The sequence below is a fragment of the Pseudophryne corroboree genome, chromosome 7, assembly GCF_028390025.1.
Source record: "Pseudophryne corroboree isolate aPseCor3 chromosome 7, aPseCor3.hap2, whole genome shotgun sequence".
Taxonomy (NCBI): Eukaryota; Metazoa; Chordata; class Amphibia; order Anura; family Myobatrachidae; genus Pseudophryne; species Pseudophryne corroboree.
This window is the reverse complement of record NC_086450.1, coordinates 126,268,882-126,287,064: the sequence shown is the minus strand read 5'-3', so window position 1 is coordinate 126,287,064 and position 18,183 is coordinate 126,268,882. Positions and strand designations below refer to the sequence as shown.

The 18,183-nt window shown below is 43.9% G+C and overlaps 1 long non-coding RNA gene and 1 pseudogene across 1 annotated transcript in view; both read left to right on the top strand.

Annotated features, from left to right (window-relative positions):
• Positions 1-412: 412 nt before the first annotated feature.
• Positions 413-18,183, top strand: part of LOC134943450 (uncharacterized) — a 40,885-nt gene continuing 23,114 nt past the window's right edge. The window contains exons 1-2 of the long non-coding RNA XR_010181546.1: positions 413-708; positions 3,884-3,997. This is a non-coding gene — a long non-coding RNA (uncharacterized LOC134943450). The remainder of the gene's footprint in view (positions 709-3,883; positions 3,998-18,183) is intronic.
• On the top strand, positions 12,260-12,378 carry LOC134947381 (5S ribosomal RNA; annotated as a pseudogene).

Below are 18,183 nucleotides of genomic sequence, written 5' to 3'. Positions count from 1 at the left end.
ATGTCAGGTTTAATACAATACTTTTTCAATCCCAATTTTAACATATTTTAGTTTATTTCTCCATCCCAAATTAACATAATAAGCAGGCAAAAAATAAGTTTCATTTTATTTGACACCCAAAAGAAGAATGTGGTGTATTATAAGACCCAAGCAAACTTAAATTCCGATGGGTGCCCTGGTTCTGTGTTTCATTTAAAATGAGGGAATCTCTCTTTATGGGCATTCTGTTGTTCTCCCTTCTAAAGCAAGCCATAGATATAAAGGATTATCAGCCAACTAGTTGGCTGCTTGGAACGAAACCCTGACCTCCTGAGCAGCCTCTGCAGCTGCTCAGGAGGTCAGGAGGTTGTCATATGACCAGTCAGGTGGTAAGGTCAGTGAAAGTTGGAAGAAAGACACAGTTGGTCAGGGGAGAGCTGAGGTAACTGACATGGTGAGCAGAGTTGTGCTATGAGGAGGCATACTGAAGACAGCCATTCTGGAGAACTGAGAGGAGGGTGTGAGGTGTATCCTACCCACCTCTTGAACAAACGTATACCAACTAATCCTTATAGACAATGGAGGAGGACCAGGGAAAGTGACTCCCTTTCATCAGTTTGGGGAACAGCTGAGCTCTGGGATCAGAGCAGCATATTCAGACTGTCACCGAGGGGCAGACTACAGTTACACATTGTGGAGCAGTGTATGCTCTGAAGACTTCAGACAGAGGTAGTCTTTATTTATCACAGCCTCACACAACACTGACACTTTACTGTACCCAAGAAAGAACTAAGGGGCAGATGTATTAAGTCTGGAGACGTGAAGTGGAAGGTGATAAAGTACCAGCCAATCAGCTCCTAACTGTCAACTTACAGGCTGGGTTTGAAAAACTACAGTTAGGAGCTGACTGGCTGGTGCGTTATCACCTTCCACTTTATCACTTCTCCAGGCTTAATACATCTGCCCTTAGGATATGAGAGAGAATTAAGCACAAGTGCTGGATAATACAGTACTGGACCACAGACTCAGACGTGCATATCTTAAAGACACAGACACTGCAATAACCTTTAGCTAATGCAGTAGTGAGCTATAAATACCTTCCACGGCTAAACTAACTTTAGAAAGAGCAAAGAAACATTTTCTACCATATTTAGTTATAAAAGACTACCTCATTTAATCATCCATGTTATAGCAATAATTGTGAAGTTTTGCAGCCCTCAGGAAACCTCAGCGGCTTTTATTGAAGTCTTTTCATGTAACAGAGAAAAACCCTGTTTTCCACAAAACAGGGCTTTTCTCTGCTTTGTGCTATTTATGGAGCAGGTTACCGCGGAGAAGTTCCTGACTTCTCCAGCGGCACCCCAGCTCCACGGCTGAATCGCATCACTATACTGTAGTATGTTGAGTGTGATTCCTGAAGGAATGTAAAGCTCTGTAGAGTGCAGGGAAGCTGAATGCTTCTGTGTCCATCACCTGTGCTGGCTCTGCCCCCTGACCACCCAGCAGCCCCTGCGGCCTCCTGGGAGGTCAGCTGTCGGTGCATGCACAGACAGACCCGCTGGTTGACTCTGCTCATTGCAGAGGGGATCACCTGGAGAAGACCTCACTGCTGGTCCCCAGGATACTGGATTGCATCACCAGAAGGGTGAGTATACATGAACTGCTACTTATTGCAGCTATATATAGCATTGAATAGATAAGTAACAATTAAATTTTAATTTTTTTCTTGAATAGACCCCATTGTCCCTGTACAGTCAGAATAATCAAACACTTTGCAAGTTATTAGGAGTTATACAGCTTAAAACATTAAATGTGACTTATACTCGCAAATGAACAGCCAGATTGTAGAAGTTACCTAATACCCATTAAAAAGAGCCACTAGATTTATCATAAACCTGGGTTTGCTCCATACAAGGTCTTCAGTAGAGCTGAAGACTTTTTCAAGTTCTGTCTCCCTCTTTAAAATAATAAGCATCAGTCACGTAGTCATACAGAAGTGTCAGCAACAACTTTGAGAATACTTTTAGGATATTACATCACCTATACTCATATAGGATAAGACTGTTGTAGACGAATTACTAATTTACTTAATTTCCTGAATAACAGAGTTAATACTTGTTACAGGAACCGGTACTGTACCTTTTGAGTTGGTCAACCTGAGCTTGACTAAATAATTGTTAGTACACTTCCAACCCTATAGAATTACTTGAAGATCATGTTTAGGATTATTATAATTGTCAATTGTTTGTGTAATTGTATAAGTAATGTGTAATATTAAAGTTAATGTGTAAGGTTACACTTAATGTGATATTGCTAACTACTCGCATAAGGAGAACCAGAAGCATAAAGGTGTTGGAGCTTAATAAAAACACAATATATTTATTTTCTGTGTCATTGCTGCGATGAGTGTCTGGGAACCAACAGTCTACTGTGGACATGCCACATCTAGAAGAAGCAACTGGAATGTCTCACCGATCAGTGAGCAACCCACACCAGTTGATCCTCTAACACTCCACTGGGGTGTTAGAAAAGCAAACAACAATCACCTGTTTAGTCCCAAAAAAGACTAAATTGATTGTTCAGACAAATTACTTAAATCTGTTTGTTTTAACAAACTTGCCTGAACGACCATTTTTACATGGTTTCCAGTGTTTGGAAGTAAATGGGTGATTGTCATTTGCTCCCATACATTGCCAGATTTTTGTTCCAGCTAGTCAACTAGTTGGCTGTTTAATTTGAGTGATGTTTGTTTCATTCACATATATTGTCACAATGTTTTTTGTGTATATTATGCAAAGTTAATAGTAAGAAGGTATCCGGTCTATAGATCTACACTAAAAAGGGCTACAGTCAATAGGTCGACTACTAATGGTAGAAATGCATTAGGTTGACAGGGTCAAAAGGTTGACAAGGTCAAAAGGTTGACTTGGCAATGGTCGACACACATAGGGATGGGTGTCACAGAGCGTTCTGAACCAAATCCTGACATTTTTACCTTAAAATAGAGATTTTCTCCAACTTTGCACCTGCACAAAGTACAGATGGTGCTGCACACATTTAGTGCGTCTTCATCACAAATGTGCACTCCCGGCGTGACTAGGCAATCCATCCCGGCGTGACTAGGCAATCCATCTAGTCATGCCAGGAGTGCACAGAGAGACGTTTCCATTCTGTGAATGGGGTGCATCACCATCAGGTGGAGTGCATGGAGATGCTCTCCCATTCTAGTGAACATGCACCCAGGATGGAGACTGCTCTTGGCGATAGGTGTGCCAGGACAGGCACGTCCAGGCGCAGACAGAGCCACCATTAGCGTGGCTCCATCTGTAGGAGAAATTTAATTCACTGTAAAATTATCGACAATAATTATTGTGGCTAATTGAATAGAGGTCTTTCATGATTTGCAGTAAAATCTCAGTTTTTCACACAAAAATCGGGTTATTGCAGCTAACTTAATACTCCCCTACATGTAATTAGAAATCTGCACAAATACATAGAAATATACAAATTAAAATATTCTACTGGTGAGCAAAATTATACCTAATGATAATTTTCATTTTTAACAAGAGAATTATAATTAAACATTAAAATACTCTGACAGGCAATCAAAATCCCATTATATTTCTTTCATATCCTTCTAAAGTATACTTTACGGTTCAATATAAACAAAAAAGGGACATGATAACTCATCTGCCTCAGGTTGATAATGCTAATTGAACCCACTTTTTTTTGCACCAAAAAATATATTAAGTATGAAGTAAAGGAATGTATAATGACTCTCGGAGTCAGGCAAGATTCATAAAACATTTTTTACTGGAATCTCCATATTTTGATTGACAAAGGGTCAAAATTTCAAAGTGACATGTGAATTATGCACTGATACTGTATGTGAATTGTTTTCCAGATACACTTCAGAAAAAACAGAGCATCAGGAGCAGCATTTCCCAGCAATTTTTCGAAACTATGACCTGATATATCTCGAAAACAGTGAGGCCTAGAGAAGAAAAATTTGACATGGGTTAGTAGCTATGTGGTAGTATCGAATGCACAAAGTATCATGAAAATCTGAATTGGTGGGTGTCATGCCTTGGTGCACTGGCATGGAATAACCCTGCAGAAAAGTGACAAAACACCCTAAATAGCTGGTTGTAACTGGCGTTACCCTATAGAAGCCTATGGGCTTCTTTCCATGTTGCACCGTGTTAGAGATCCATCCCAGCATGTCCCACAGCCACTGTGTCCCTCTGCACATGTACAGACTCCCAGGGGTCGATAACCAGAAGTCCAGTGATCGGCATACATCGCGAAGGACAGCTTTTATTGGAAACACTGTCCTTCACAATATTAATCACATATGTTGGTGTATCTGCAATTAGGCCATTAGTATGGATGTGATGTCAAGTAGTATGGATGTGATGTATGGCAGGATATATACTGCAAGGTGAGTATCACATGACTAGCTGTGGCATCCCAACACTGAAAATGCATACATCGGAGGGGGTAGGTAGTTCTACCCCCCTATCCCCTACCCTAATTGTCGGGGGGGGGGGGGGGGGGTTATGGCTAAGGCTAACCCAAGGGGTGGTGGCTACCGCTGACCCTCATGTGGAAGTGGCTATGGCAAACCCCCAAAGTGCCTGACCCTAACCCCTCTTTGTGCCTAACCCCCCCCCCATCTGGGCCCTATGCCTTAACCCCGATACTCACCTTTGAAATGTCGCGGTCGGTGATCCAGCATCAGTCTCTAAGTTGTGTTGGGATTATTCCATTGGTCACATGGACACCAGCATCCCGAAACCCAGTATGCTGAACACATCCCTTTGCTCTATATGCTTACCATGGTTACGCTACTTATCTTAAGGCGAGATCTTAAGTGCCAGACATTCTGGACCTCAAAATTACAGTACATCATCTAAAACTGCATGTTTGCAATGGAGCCGCTTTAGATGAGTGCGGCTCTATCTGTACACATTTGTAGTTGATATCTGAAGATTTGCATCACTCGGTGGGTCATATCCGGCATTATCGCTACAATTTCTTAACTTAGATCACTTTCATTTGTCTGGCTATGTTAACAAGCAGAATGTTTGTTACTGGGCAAAAAAAAAATCGTCATCAGCTTTATGAGAGACCACTACACAGCCAACGGGTCCATCTGTGTGCACTGAGGTCTACAAACATCAACCAAGAATCATTAATGAACTGAAGACTACTATACATAAAGAAATGACAATATCATATTCAAAACCAATTAAAAATAACTTGTATTATGTGCACTTTCAGATTATGTAACAAAAATTTGAACAGCATTTACCATGCCTAACCATTCCCCACCCACCCACCCACCCACCCACCCACCCACCCACACCCCGGTGGCACCTAAACTTAACCCTCCCCCCACAACAAAACCCTAACTCTCCTGGCCATACTTCGGGATTCTGCCTGTTGGGATTCTAACGAGTGTTTGGAACACTTGGCATTGGTATTTTGTCTGTAAGTCGCTGTGTCATACAGTATGACAGTGTACAGGCACTCAACAGCAGTACTGTAAGCGATTCCTCATGGATGAATGTATTGACAAAACCAAATTATTTGCAACATAAGGATGAAAATAATCAAAACGTTTGAAATAGTGCAATGTGTGCAAGACAGAATGAGTGAACAATAACAAACAGTATCACTGCTATGATAATGCACAATGGAGCCAAAATGCCAGATTCAATAGCTCTAGACTACAAGCTGGAACACTACGTCTAAGGGCGAAAAATTTGATGGTGTATGTTAACCAAAGCCAGCTAATGCAAAACGTATCCAGAATGTTCTAAAATATAACAACACTGTACATGCTAGATAAAACTGTTGCCATAGCATTCAATTGTGCCAAAAAGCAAACATAGGGGGTAATTCAGACCTGATCCCTGTTCAATGCGCATGCAAGCAGCATTTGCAAGTGTGCAAACACAACCCAAGAGAGCGATCAGACCGAAAATCGTAAGTCATACATGTGCGTTCCATTCGCTAGCTTGCAAATAATCGCACAATGGGTTTTGTTTTTGTTTAAAAAACAATTACCCTAAGGAATTGTAATGTTATTGAACAAATAAGTGATCAAATGCTGCAAATAAAGAGTTTGACAACCTAATTGGCCAATAACATTCAGCAATTAAGGCAACAAATATATCAGTTTAATATCTTTGTTGTCCTATTTGCACAATACCTAGAATTTTTTAACAGTAATTATTTTTTAATTTTTTATTAAAAAGTGGTTGAATATGTCATTTATTATGAGATGGATTAAACAGTGAATGTATGACATACATTATGTACACATTAGTTACTTTTGCATGTATGATTCATATTTTTGTATGTGTTTAGTAGGGGAATGATAAAGTAGCAAACAATCTCCTCCTAACTGCCATGTCACAGGCTGTGTATATAAAATGGCAGTTAGGAGTTTTTTTTGATGGTACTTTATCACTCTTCATTTTGTCACTTTCAAGGTGATGCTACATCTCTATATCTATGATATTGCCCTTTTAAAAAAACACACAAAATTTGTGGTAACGTTTTTTACTAATAATATTACAAAATATATAAAGTCCATTTTTGACAAAAAAAATTAACCAAAAATATTTCTAAGAACATTAATCTCCTCAAGGAGGCAGCGCACATTCTGCTCCATCCGGTCCAGCACCAAACGGATTAGCGCATTCCAATCTCCAACCTCAGCATCTGTAAAGAATGTTTGAACAATTATTATAATTAACTTCAGACATTGGCCCTCATTCCGAGTTGTTCGCTCGGTATTTTTCATCGCATCGCAGTGAAAATCCGCTTAGTACGCATGCGCAATGTTCGCACTGCGACTGCGCCAAGTAACTTTACTATGATGAAAGTATTTTTACTCACGGCTTTTTCTTCGCTCCGGCGATCGTAATGTGATTGACAGGAAATGGGTGTTACTGGGCGGAAACACGGCGTTTCAGGGGCGTGTGGCTGAAAACGCTACCGTTTCCGGAAAAAACGCAGGAGTGGCCGGGGAAACGGTGGGAGTGCCTGGGCGAACGCTGGGTGTGTTTGTGACGTCAACCAGGAACGACAAGCACTGAAATGATCGCACAGGCAGAGTAAGTCTGGAGCTACTCTGAAACTGCTAAGTAGTTAGTAATCGCAATATTGCGAATACATCGGTCGCAATTTTAAGAAGCTAAGATTCACTCCCAGTAGGCGGCGGCTTAGCGTGTGTAACTCTGCTAAATTCGCCTTGCGACCGATCAACTCGGAATGAGGGCCATTATGCAATACATAAGCAATGTACAAAGCACACTTCAACAGCTCGCTCTCTAGATCAGGTATGGTGAACCTTTGGCTATCCAGCTGATGTGGAACTACACAGCCCAGCAAGCCCTTCAAGAGTTGAGCAATTTGGCCATGCAAAAACTTTAGCAGGGCATGCTGGGATGTGCAGTTCAACCACAGCTGGAGTACCAAAGTTTCACCATCACTGGTCTAGGTCCAGGGTCAGCAAACTGTGGCTCCCACTCTGTTGTTTAACTACACATCCCAGCATGCGCTGCAAAAGTTTACACATTCTCAAATTGCACAACTGTTGCAGGGCATGCTGGGCTGTGTAGTTCCACAGCAGCTGGATAGCCAAAGGTTGAAGACACATGTTGAAGTATCTGTTTAAATGCAAAAAAACAACGTACACTTCTCCATAGGCCCATACTCCTCCTATTCTTCCACACTGGTGGGTATTGAGGGGGAGAGGGTGGTTCAATGGGGGCAGGTGGTTGAGGGGGAGAGGGTGGTTGAATGTGGGTGGGTGGTTGAGGGGGAGAGGGTGTTTGAATGGGGGTGGGTAGTTGAGGGGAGAGGGTGGTTTAATGGGGGTGGGTGGTTGAGGGAGAGAGGGAGGTTGAATGGGGCAGTTGGTTGAGGGGGAGAGGGTGGTTGAATGGGCACGGATGGTTGAGGGGGAGAGGATGGTTGAATGGAGGCAGGTGGTTGAGGGGGAGAGGGTGGTTGAATGGGGAAGGTGGTTGAGGGAGAGAGGGAGGTTGAATGGGCGATGATTGCTGAGGGGAGAGGGAGTTTGAGAGGGAGAGGGATGTTGAGTGGATGAGGGAGGTTGCTGTTGCTGCCAGGGTCTTCTTCTTTCAGTTCTTCCTAAGGAGATAGGAACTCAGTTTATGGTTTGTAAAAGCATTTGTAAAAAAACAACATTCCCTACTCAAAAATCAAGATGAAACCTATTTTTTTTATTGTTTAAAAAACATCAAAATTTTTTATTATACTACAAATAACCACAAAATTATTACTGGTACTGTATGCTAATGTTTGTACTTTACTCAACATACAATCTACACACATACTCTATACATCCAGACAAACATCTATGCATACCAACATACATTTTCAATATCGCCAGGATAAACAACATACACACACTTATGGCTGCAAATATAACACAACTTAAACTGCAAACACACTCATGAGCACACAAATGCTACAGTATGTATTACTTATGGTTGCAAATTTGCTACCGTAATTCAGCAAGCAACCGCGGCTGCCTGCGGCGCAGGTTGGACCTCCCACAGCTTTTGGCGTACCTCCTATGCGGTGATCCATAACTGATGTGAGGAGCTGCGCTCACTGATGTGGCATCTTGCATGGTGACAATGGCGTATTAATCTAAATTGCGAATATTTATACTGTCTGCCTGCAGTTGATTGGTTGACAGCTAGGATGCTCATAAATACAAATAAGCTTTATTGCTATTAATACACATTAACAGTATGGTCTGTGCTCACGGTTGCGGACGCAATTGCGAGTGTATGCTACTGTAAGTGTTGAGTTAGCAAAATACTTACAAAACAGCTCTGTCCTTCAATCAACTGAACATTGCAGGATTGTTGTGTTTGGTTTGTTTATATGTGTTTGTTGAAAAATGGAAACAAAAAATAAAAATAGTAAAAATCACTTAAAGGGCCCTACACACTGGCCGATCCGCCGCCGAGCTGCCCGAAGGCAGATACGGCCGATGAGCGACCCGGCGGCGGGGGGGCAATGACGGGGGGAGTAAAGTTTCTTCACTCCCCCAGTCACGCGGCTCCATTGAAGTGCAGGCAAATATGGACGAGATCATCCATATTGGCCTGCATGCACAGCCGATGGGGGACCAGCGATGAACGAGCGCGGGGCCGCGCATCGTTCATCGCTGGAGCCTCCACACTGAAAGATATGAACGAGTTCTCGTTCATTTATGAACGAGATCGTTCATATCTTTCAAACAAATCGGCATGTGTGTAGGGCCTATAAGACACAGCAATGCATCACAAACAAAAGACACATGCAGCAACATTTAATTTAAAAAACCATGGTAATGGGTAAAGAAACACATAGCCTCATAGTTATTTGAAAAAATATAGATGTTGCCAACACAACACTACTTCTACAGGGATGTTGTGCATTAACTCTTGACATGCTTATTTTTAAATTTTACTATATTACAATGTTTTATGTACAGCCACTAAAATTGCTGTAAATAGGTATTTTTAAAACACAAATGCAGTACTATTGTTTTTTTTATAAAATAAAAAACTTCCATCAAATTTGTATGGAAATAATATTGAACCACAACAATAAACACTTGTCAGACGTGCTAATAACTCAAGCATACCTGAATATTGGGGGTCATTCCGAGTTGTTCGCTCGTTGACGATTTTCGCTATACTGCGATTAGTCGCTTACTGCGCATGCGCAAGGTTCGCAGAGCGCATGCGCTTAGTTATTTTACACAAAAGTTAGGTATTTTACTCACAGCATAACAAAGCTTTTTCATCGCTGTGCTGATCGGAGTGTGATTGACAGGAAGTGGGTGTTTCTGAGCGGAAACTGGCCGTTTATTGGGAGTGTGCGGAAAAACGCAGGCGTTCGAGTTGCAAAACGCAGGAGTGGCTGGAGAAACGGGGGAGTGGTTGGGCAAACGCTGGGTGTGTTTGTGACGTCAAACCAGGAACGAAAAGGACTGAGCTGGTCGCAATGGCTGAGTAAGTCTGGAGCTACTCAGAAACTGCGGGGTAATCATTGTGAGAAAATTAGCAAAGCTTTCGTTAGCAATTCTGCTATGCTAAGATACACTCCCAGAGGGCGGCGGCTTAGTGTGTGCAATGCTGCTAAAAGCAGCTAGTGAGCGAACAACTCGGAATCACCCCCATTGTGTGACTATTCTGTCCCTAAGGGCATGGCTGCGTTTGTTTTCTGACCCGGGCCTCCATGTTCAGCCAACCCCTTGGCTCCTCATCCTCTGGGCCCAAAATTTGGTTTTGGGCCAGCTCCACATGCCTCCTTACAGCAATATTGTGCAGTATTGCACACAGAACCACTATATTACTAACCATTTCTGGAGAATACATGAGGCCGCCACCAGTGCGGTGGAGCACACAAAAACGGCCTTTTAGGGGCCCAATTGTGCACTCCACCACCTGTCTGGTGGCTGTAAGCATGGAATTAAATGCCAACTGTGGTCCTGGTGTTGGTGTACTGTAAGGAGTCATGAGCCACAACTAGTGATGAGCGGGTTCGGATCCTCACGATCCGAACCCGCCCGAACTTCACCTTTTTTTTCACGGGTCCGAGCAACTCGGATCCTCCCGCCTTGCTCGGTTAACCCGAGCGCACCCAAACGTCATCATCCCGCGGTCAGATTCTCGCGAGATTCGTATTCTATATAAGAAGCCGCGCGTCGCCGCCATTTTTCACTCGTGCATTGGAGATGATCGTGAGAGGACGTGGCTGGCGTCCTCTCAGTTTCTATGTTCAGTGGGCTGCAAATTGTGCTGCAAATATCTGTGCTCAGTGTGCTGCAAATATCTGTGCTCAGTGTGCTGCAAGTGCAAATATCTACGTTCTCTGCTTGAAAAACGCTCCATATCTGACTGTGCTCAGTGTGCTGCAAATATCTGTGCTCAGTGTGCTAATTGCTTTATTGTGGGGACTGGGGACCAGTAGTATTATATAGTAGGAGGACAGTGCAGAGTTTTGCTGACCAGTGACCAGTGACCACCAGTATTATACGTTCTCTGCCTGAAAAACGCTCCATATCTGTGCTGCATTGTAGTATATAGTAGGAGGACAGTGCAGAATTTTGCTGACCACCAGTATAACTATATATATAGCAATACGGTACAGTAGTCCACTGCTCTACCTACCTCTGTGTCGTCAAGTATACTATCCATCCATACCTGTGGTGCATTTCAGTTTTGCACAGTTTGCTGACCACCAGTATATACTATATAGCAGTACAGTACAGTAGGCCACTGCTCTACCTACCTCTGTGTCGTCAAGTATACTATCCATCCATACCTGTGGTGCATTTCAGTTTTGCACAGTTTGCTGTCCACCAGTATATAATATATAGCAGTACGGTACAGTAGGCCACTGCTCTACCTACCTCTGTGTCATCAAGTATACTATCCATCCATACCTGTGGTGCATTTCAGTTGTGCGCAGTATATATAGTAGTAGGCCATTGCTATTGATATATTACTGGCATATAATTCCACACATTAAAAAATGGAGTACAAAAATGTGGAGTGTAAAATAGGGAAAGATCAAGATCCACTTCCACCTCGTGCTGAAGCTGCTGCCACTAGTGATGGCCGAGATGATGAAATGACCCAAAAATCTAAATCAAAATCGTCTGAGGAGAAGTGTAAACTTGCCAATGTGCCATTTACGTCACGGAGTGGCAAGAAACGGATGAGACCCTGGCCTATGTTCAAGGCTAGTGGTTCAGCTTCACCTGAGGATTGAAGCACTCATCCTCCTGCTAGAAAACTTAAAAGAGTTAAGATGGCAAAAGCACAGCAAAGAACTGTGCGTTCTTCTAAATCACAAATCCCCAAGGAGAGTCCAATTGTGTCGGTTGCGATGCCTGACCTTCCCAACACTGGACGGGAAGAGGTTGCGCCTTCCACCAATTGCACGCCCCCTGCAAGTGCTGGAAGGAGCACCCGCAGTCCAGTTCCTGATAGTCAAATTGATTATATGCTTTTCTCTTTCTTTCCCAACTTGGCTTCCTTCTGTGAACTCTCATCCACGATTCTGGGGAGTGTGCCCCCGCAGGGGACACGCCTCTTCAGTCTAACGTGGACAGCAGATTCACACCTATCTAAATAGCTGCTATCTACCCTCCTCACCCAGTCCCAATCACTTTTTTGGAGGACTCCATCCCTCCATTTCGGTGCACTCTCATTGGTGCTGTAGGGTCCAACCTTCCTACGACCATACCCCTGCGTTCACGCCCAATCTCGTCCGATCTTGGAAGCTAAACGGAGGTGGGCTGGGTCAGTACCTAGATGGGCGACTTCTAGGGAATACCCAGTGAAGTAGGAGGACTATCTTCCCTATAGACTTAACACCAACAGCAGTATCACCACTTACACTCATTCCTACTATTCTCTGAACTTCATTCGTTACGACCGTCTGTGTCATTGGCCGACCAATAGAATCTTTTCTCTATGTGTTCATTGGCCGACAAATAGAATTATTTTTCTATGTGTGGATTTTCCCACCAATATAGCTAACCCTACCAGGGTTCATTAATACAAACATTGTTTGTACTGATCTTTGGCAGACGGAAGTAGCATAATATGTGGCTATCTTCTTATATGCGGTTATCCAGGCATAATCAAGATCAGAACATTCCTTAAATTTGAAGTAGCCACTTTCCATTGGATCCATTCACAATTATCCATGGCATATATGTCCGGATGAATTTTTATGTATCCTAGAGAGCAAGTATAAAAGACTACCTTACCATAGTTGGGCATATTACCCAACAACTTATATTTGATTGTTAGATAAGAGTGCGCCCAAACAAGAGTCATACTTTCTCTTTTTGTGCATATACAGTCAAATTGAAGATGTCACTGTTGAAGTACACCAGGATGAGGATATGGGTGTTGCTGGCGCTGAGGAGGAAATTGACAAGGAGGATTCTGATGGTGAGGTGGTTTGTTTAAGTCAGGCACCCGGGTAGACACCTGTTGTCCGTGGGACGAATATGGCCATTGACATGCCTGGTCAAAATACAAAAAAAAATCACCTCTTCGGTGTGGAATTATTTCAACAGAAATGCGGACAACTGGTGTCAAGCCATGTGTTGCCTTTGTCAAGCTGTAATAAGTAGGGGTAAGGACGTTAACCACCTAGGAACATCCTCCCTTATACGTCACCTGGACCGCATTCATCAGAAGTCAGTGACAAGTTCAAAAACTTTGGATGACAGCGGAAGCAGTCCACTGACCACTAAATCCCTTCCTCTTGTAACCAAGCTCCTGCAAACCACACCACCAACTCCCTCAGTGTCAATTTCCTCCTTAGACAGGAAAGCCAATAGTCCTGCAGGCCATGTCACTGTCAAGTCTGACGAGTCCTCTCCTGCCTGGGATTCCTCCGATGCATCCTTGAGTGTAACGCCTACTGCTGCTGGTGCTGCTGTTGTTGCTGCTGGGAGTCGATCGTCATCCCAGAGGGGAAGTCGGAAGACCACTTGTACTACTTCCAGTAAGCAATTGACTGTCCAACAGTCCTTTGCGAGGAAGATGAAATATCACAGCAGTCATCCTGCTGCAAAGCGGATAACTCAGGCCTTGGCAGCCTGGGTGGTGAGAAACGTGTTTCCGGTATCCACCGTTAATTCACAGGGAACTAGAGACTTGATTGATGTACTGTGTCCTCGGTACCAAATACTATCTAGGTCCATTTCTCTAGGCAGGCGATACCGAATATTTACACAGACGTCAGAAAAAGAGTCACCAGTGTCCTAAAAAATGCAGTTGTACCCAATGTCCACTTAACCACGGACATGTGGACAAGTGGAGCAGGGCAGACTCAGGACTATATGACTGTGACAGCCCACTGGGTAGATGTATTTCCTCCTGCAACAAGAACAGCAGCGGCGGCACCAGAAGCAGCATCTCGCAAACGCCAACTCGTTCCTAGGCAGGCTACGCTTTGTATCACCGCTTTCCATAAGAGGCACACAGCTGACAACCTCTTACGGAAACTGAGGAACATCATCGCAGAATGGCTTACCCCAATTGGACTCTCCTGGGGATTTGTGACATCGGACAACGCCACCAATATTGTGCGTGCATTACATCTGGGCAAATTCCAGCACGTCCCATGTTTTGCACATACATTGAATTTGGTGGTGCAGAATTATTTAAAAAACGACAGGGGCATGCAAGAGATGCTGTCGGTGGCCCGAAGAATTGCGGACCACTTTCAGCATTCAGCCACCGCGTGCCGAAGACTGGAGCACCAGCAAACAGTCCTGAACCTGCCCTGCCATCATCTGAAGCAAGAGGTGGTAACAAGGTGGAATTCAACCCTCTATATGCTTCAGAGGATGAAGGAGCAGCAAAAGGCCATTCAAGCCTATACATCTGCCTACGATATAGGCAAAGGAGGGGGAATGCACCTGACTCAAGCGCAGTGGAGAATGATTTCAACGTTGTGCAAGGTTCTGCAACCCTTTGAACTTGCCACACGTGAAGTCAGTTCAGACACTGCCAGCCTGAGTCAGGTTATTCCCCTCATCAGGCTTTTGCAGAAGAAGCTGGAGACATTGAAGGAGGAGCTAAAACAGAGCGATTCCGCTAGGCATGTGGGACTTGTGGATGGAGCCCTTAATTCGCTTAACCAGGATTCACTGGTGGTCAATCTGTTGAAATCAGAGCACTACATTTTGGCCACCGTGCTCGATCCTAGATTTAAAACCTACGTTGTATCTCTCTTTCCGGCAGACACAAGTCTGTAGAGGTTCAAAGACCTGCTGGTGAGAAAATTGTCAAGTCAAGCGGAACGTGACCCATCAACAGCTCCTCCTTCACATTCTCCCGCAACTGGGGCTTCGAGGAAAAGGCTAAGAATTCTGAGCCCACCCGCTGGCGGTGATCCAGGGCAGTCTGGAGCGAGTGCTGACATCTGTCCAGACTGAAGGACCTGCCAATCATTACTGACATATCGTCTACTGTCACTGCATATGATTCTGTCACCATTGAAAGAATGGTGGAGGATTATATGAGTGACCGCATCCAAGTAGGCACGTCAGACAGTCCGTATGTATACTGGCAGGAAAAAGAGGCAATTTGGAGGCCCTTGCACAAACTGGCTTTATTTTACCTAAGTTTCCCCCCCTCCAGTGTGTACTCCAAAAGAGTATTTAATGCAGCCGCTCACCTTGTCAGCAATCGGCGTACGAGGTTACTTCCAGAAAATGTGGAGAAGATGATGTTCATCAAAATGAATTATAATCAATTCCTCCGTGGAGACATTCACCAGCAATTGCCTCCAGAAAGTACACAGGGACCTGAGATGGTGGATTCCAGTGGGGACGAATTAATAATCTGTGAGGAGGGGGATGTACACAGTGAAAGGGGTGAGGAATCAGATGATGAGGAGGAGGTGGACATCTTGCCTCTGTAGAGCCAGTTTGTGCAAGGAGAGATTGATTGCTTCTTTTTTGGTGGGGGCCCAAACCAACCAGTCATTTCAGTCACAGTCATGTGGCAGACCCTGTCGCTGAAATGATGGGTTTGTTAAAGTGTGCATGTCCTGTTTATACAACATAAGGGTGGGTGGGAGGGCCCAAGGACAAATCCATCTTGCACCTCTTTTTTCTTTCATTTTTCTTTGCATCATGTGCTGTTTGGGGACTATTTTTTTGAAGGGCCATCCTGCCTGACACTGCAGTGCCACTCCTAGATCGGCCAGGTATTTGTGTCGGCCACTTGTGTCGCTTAGCTTAGCCATCCAGCGACCTTGGTCCACCTCTTTTTTTCTTTGCATCATGTGCTGTTTGGGGACTATTTTTTAAATCTGCCATCCTGTCTGACACTGCAGTGCCACTCCTAGATAGGCCAGGTGTTTGTGTCGGCCACTTGGGTCGCTTAGCTTAGTCACACAGCTATCTCATTGCGCCTCTTTTTTTCTTTGCATCATGTGCTGTTTGGGGACTATTTTTTTGAAGTGCCATCCTGTCTGACACTGCAGTGCCACTCCTAGATGGGCCAGGTGTTTGTGTCGGCCACTTGGGTCGCTTAGCTTAGTCATCCAGCGACCTCGGTGCAAATGTTAGGACTAAAAATAATATTGTGAGGTGTGAGGTGTTCAGAATAGACTTAAAATGAGTGGAAATTATAGTTATTGAGGTTAATAATACTATGGGATCAATATGACCCCCAAATTCTATGATTTAAGCTGTTTTTGAGTGTTTTTTGTAAAAAAACACCCGAATCCAAAACACACCCGAATCCGACAAAAAATTTTCAGGGAGGTTTTGCCAAAACGCGTCCGAATCCAAAACACGTCCGCGGAACCGAATCCAAAACCAAAACACAAAACCCGAAAAATTTCCGGTGCACATCACTAGCCACAACACAAATGAAACTATACTACATGATGTGCATCAAACTCACCCAGGATCCACGCGTCTTGTCCTTCCATCATGCTTAATTTTTGCCATATCCCTGATTGCCGAATCACGTGGGAATCATGGGCACTTCCTGGGTACAAGGCATTCAGGGTAAGGAACTGGAGGGATGGGCCACAAACAACCATCACATTCAAAGAGTGGAATATTTTTGTGTTCATAAAGATTATTTAATTATGTGTTGGTGCCACAAGTGGAATGTGTGTACCATCCACTACCCTAATAATGTGTGGGAAGCGACCTTCTTCATTGAATTGCCACTTCAACACAGTTAGGGACTCCACATCCAATGGCATTGATATGAACTGCTTAGTTCTTTTGAGGAACGCTGCAATTACACGCCTCAGGATCCTCTAGATTGAGGAATCGGATATGCCTCCCAGGACTCCAACTTTATGCTGGTAGGCACCTGAGGCTAGAGATGAGCGGGTTCGGTTTCTCTGAATCCGAACCCGCACGAACTTCATGTTTTTTTTCACGGGTCCGAGCGACTCGGATCTTCCCGCCTTGCTCGGTTAACCCGAGCGCGCCCGAACGTCATCATGACGCTGTTGGATTCTCGCGAGACTCGGATTCTATATAAGGAGCCGCGCGTCGCCGCCATTTTCACACGTGCATTGAGATTGATAGGGAGAGGACGTGGCTGGCGTCCTCTCCATTTAGATTAGAAGAGAGAGAGAGAGATTGACCTGATTTACTGGAGCTTAGGAGTACTGTAGAAGTGTAGAGAGTGCAGAGTTTACTAGTGACTGACCACAGTGACCACCAGACAGTGCAGTTTTATTTAATATATCCGTTCTCTGCCTGAAAAAAACGATACACACAGTGACTCAGTCACATACCATATCTGTGTGCACTGCTCAGCCCAGTGTGCTGCATCATCTATGTATATATATCTGACTGTGCTCAGCTCACACAGCTTATAATTGTGGGGGAGACTGGGGAGCACTGCAGTGCCAGTTAATAGTTATAGGTTATAGCAGGAGCCAGGAGTACATATTATATTAAAATTAAACAGTGCACACTTTTGCTGCAGGAGTGCCACTGCCAGTGTGACTGACCAGTGACCTGACCACACTGACCACCAGTATAGTTAGTAGTATACTATATTGTGTGATTGCCTGAAAAAGTTAAACACTTGTCGTGTGACTTCACTTGTGTGGTGTTTTTTTTTTTATTCTATAAAAAACTCATTCTGCTGACAGACAGTGTCCAGCAGGTCCGTCATTATATAATATATATACCTGTCCGGCTGCAGTAGTGATATATATATATTTTTTATATCATTATTTATCATCCAGTCGCAGCAGACACAGTACGGTAGTTCACGGCTGTAGCTACCTCTGTGTCGGCACTCGGCAGTCCGTCCATAATTGTATACCACCTACCCGTGGTTTTTTTTTCTTTCTTCTTTATACATACATACTACTACATCTCTTTATCAACCAGTCTATATTAGCAGCAGACACAGTACGGTAGTTCACGGCTGTAGCTACCTCTGTGTCGGCACTCGGCAGTCCGTCCATAATTGTATACCACCTACCCGTGGTTTTTTTTTCTTTCTTCTTTATACATACATACTACTACATCTCTTTATCAACCAGTCTATATTAGCAGCAGACACAGTACAGTACGGTAGTTCACGGCTGTAGCTACCTCTGTGTCGGCACTCGGCAGTCCGTCCATAATTGTATACCACC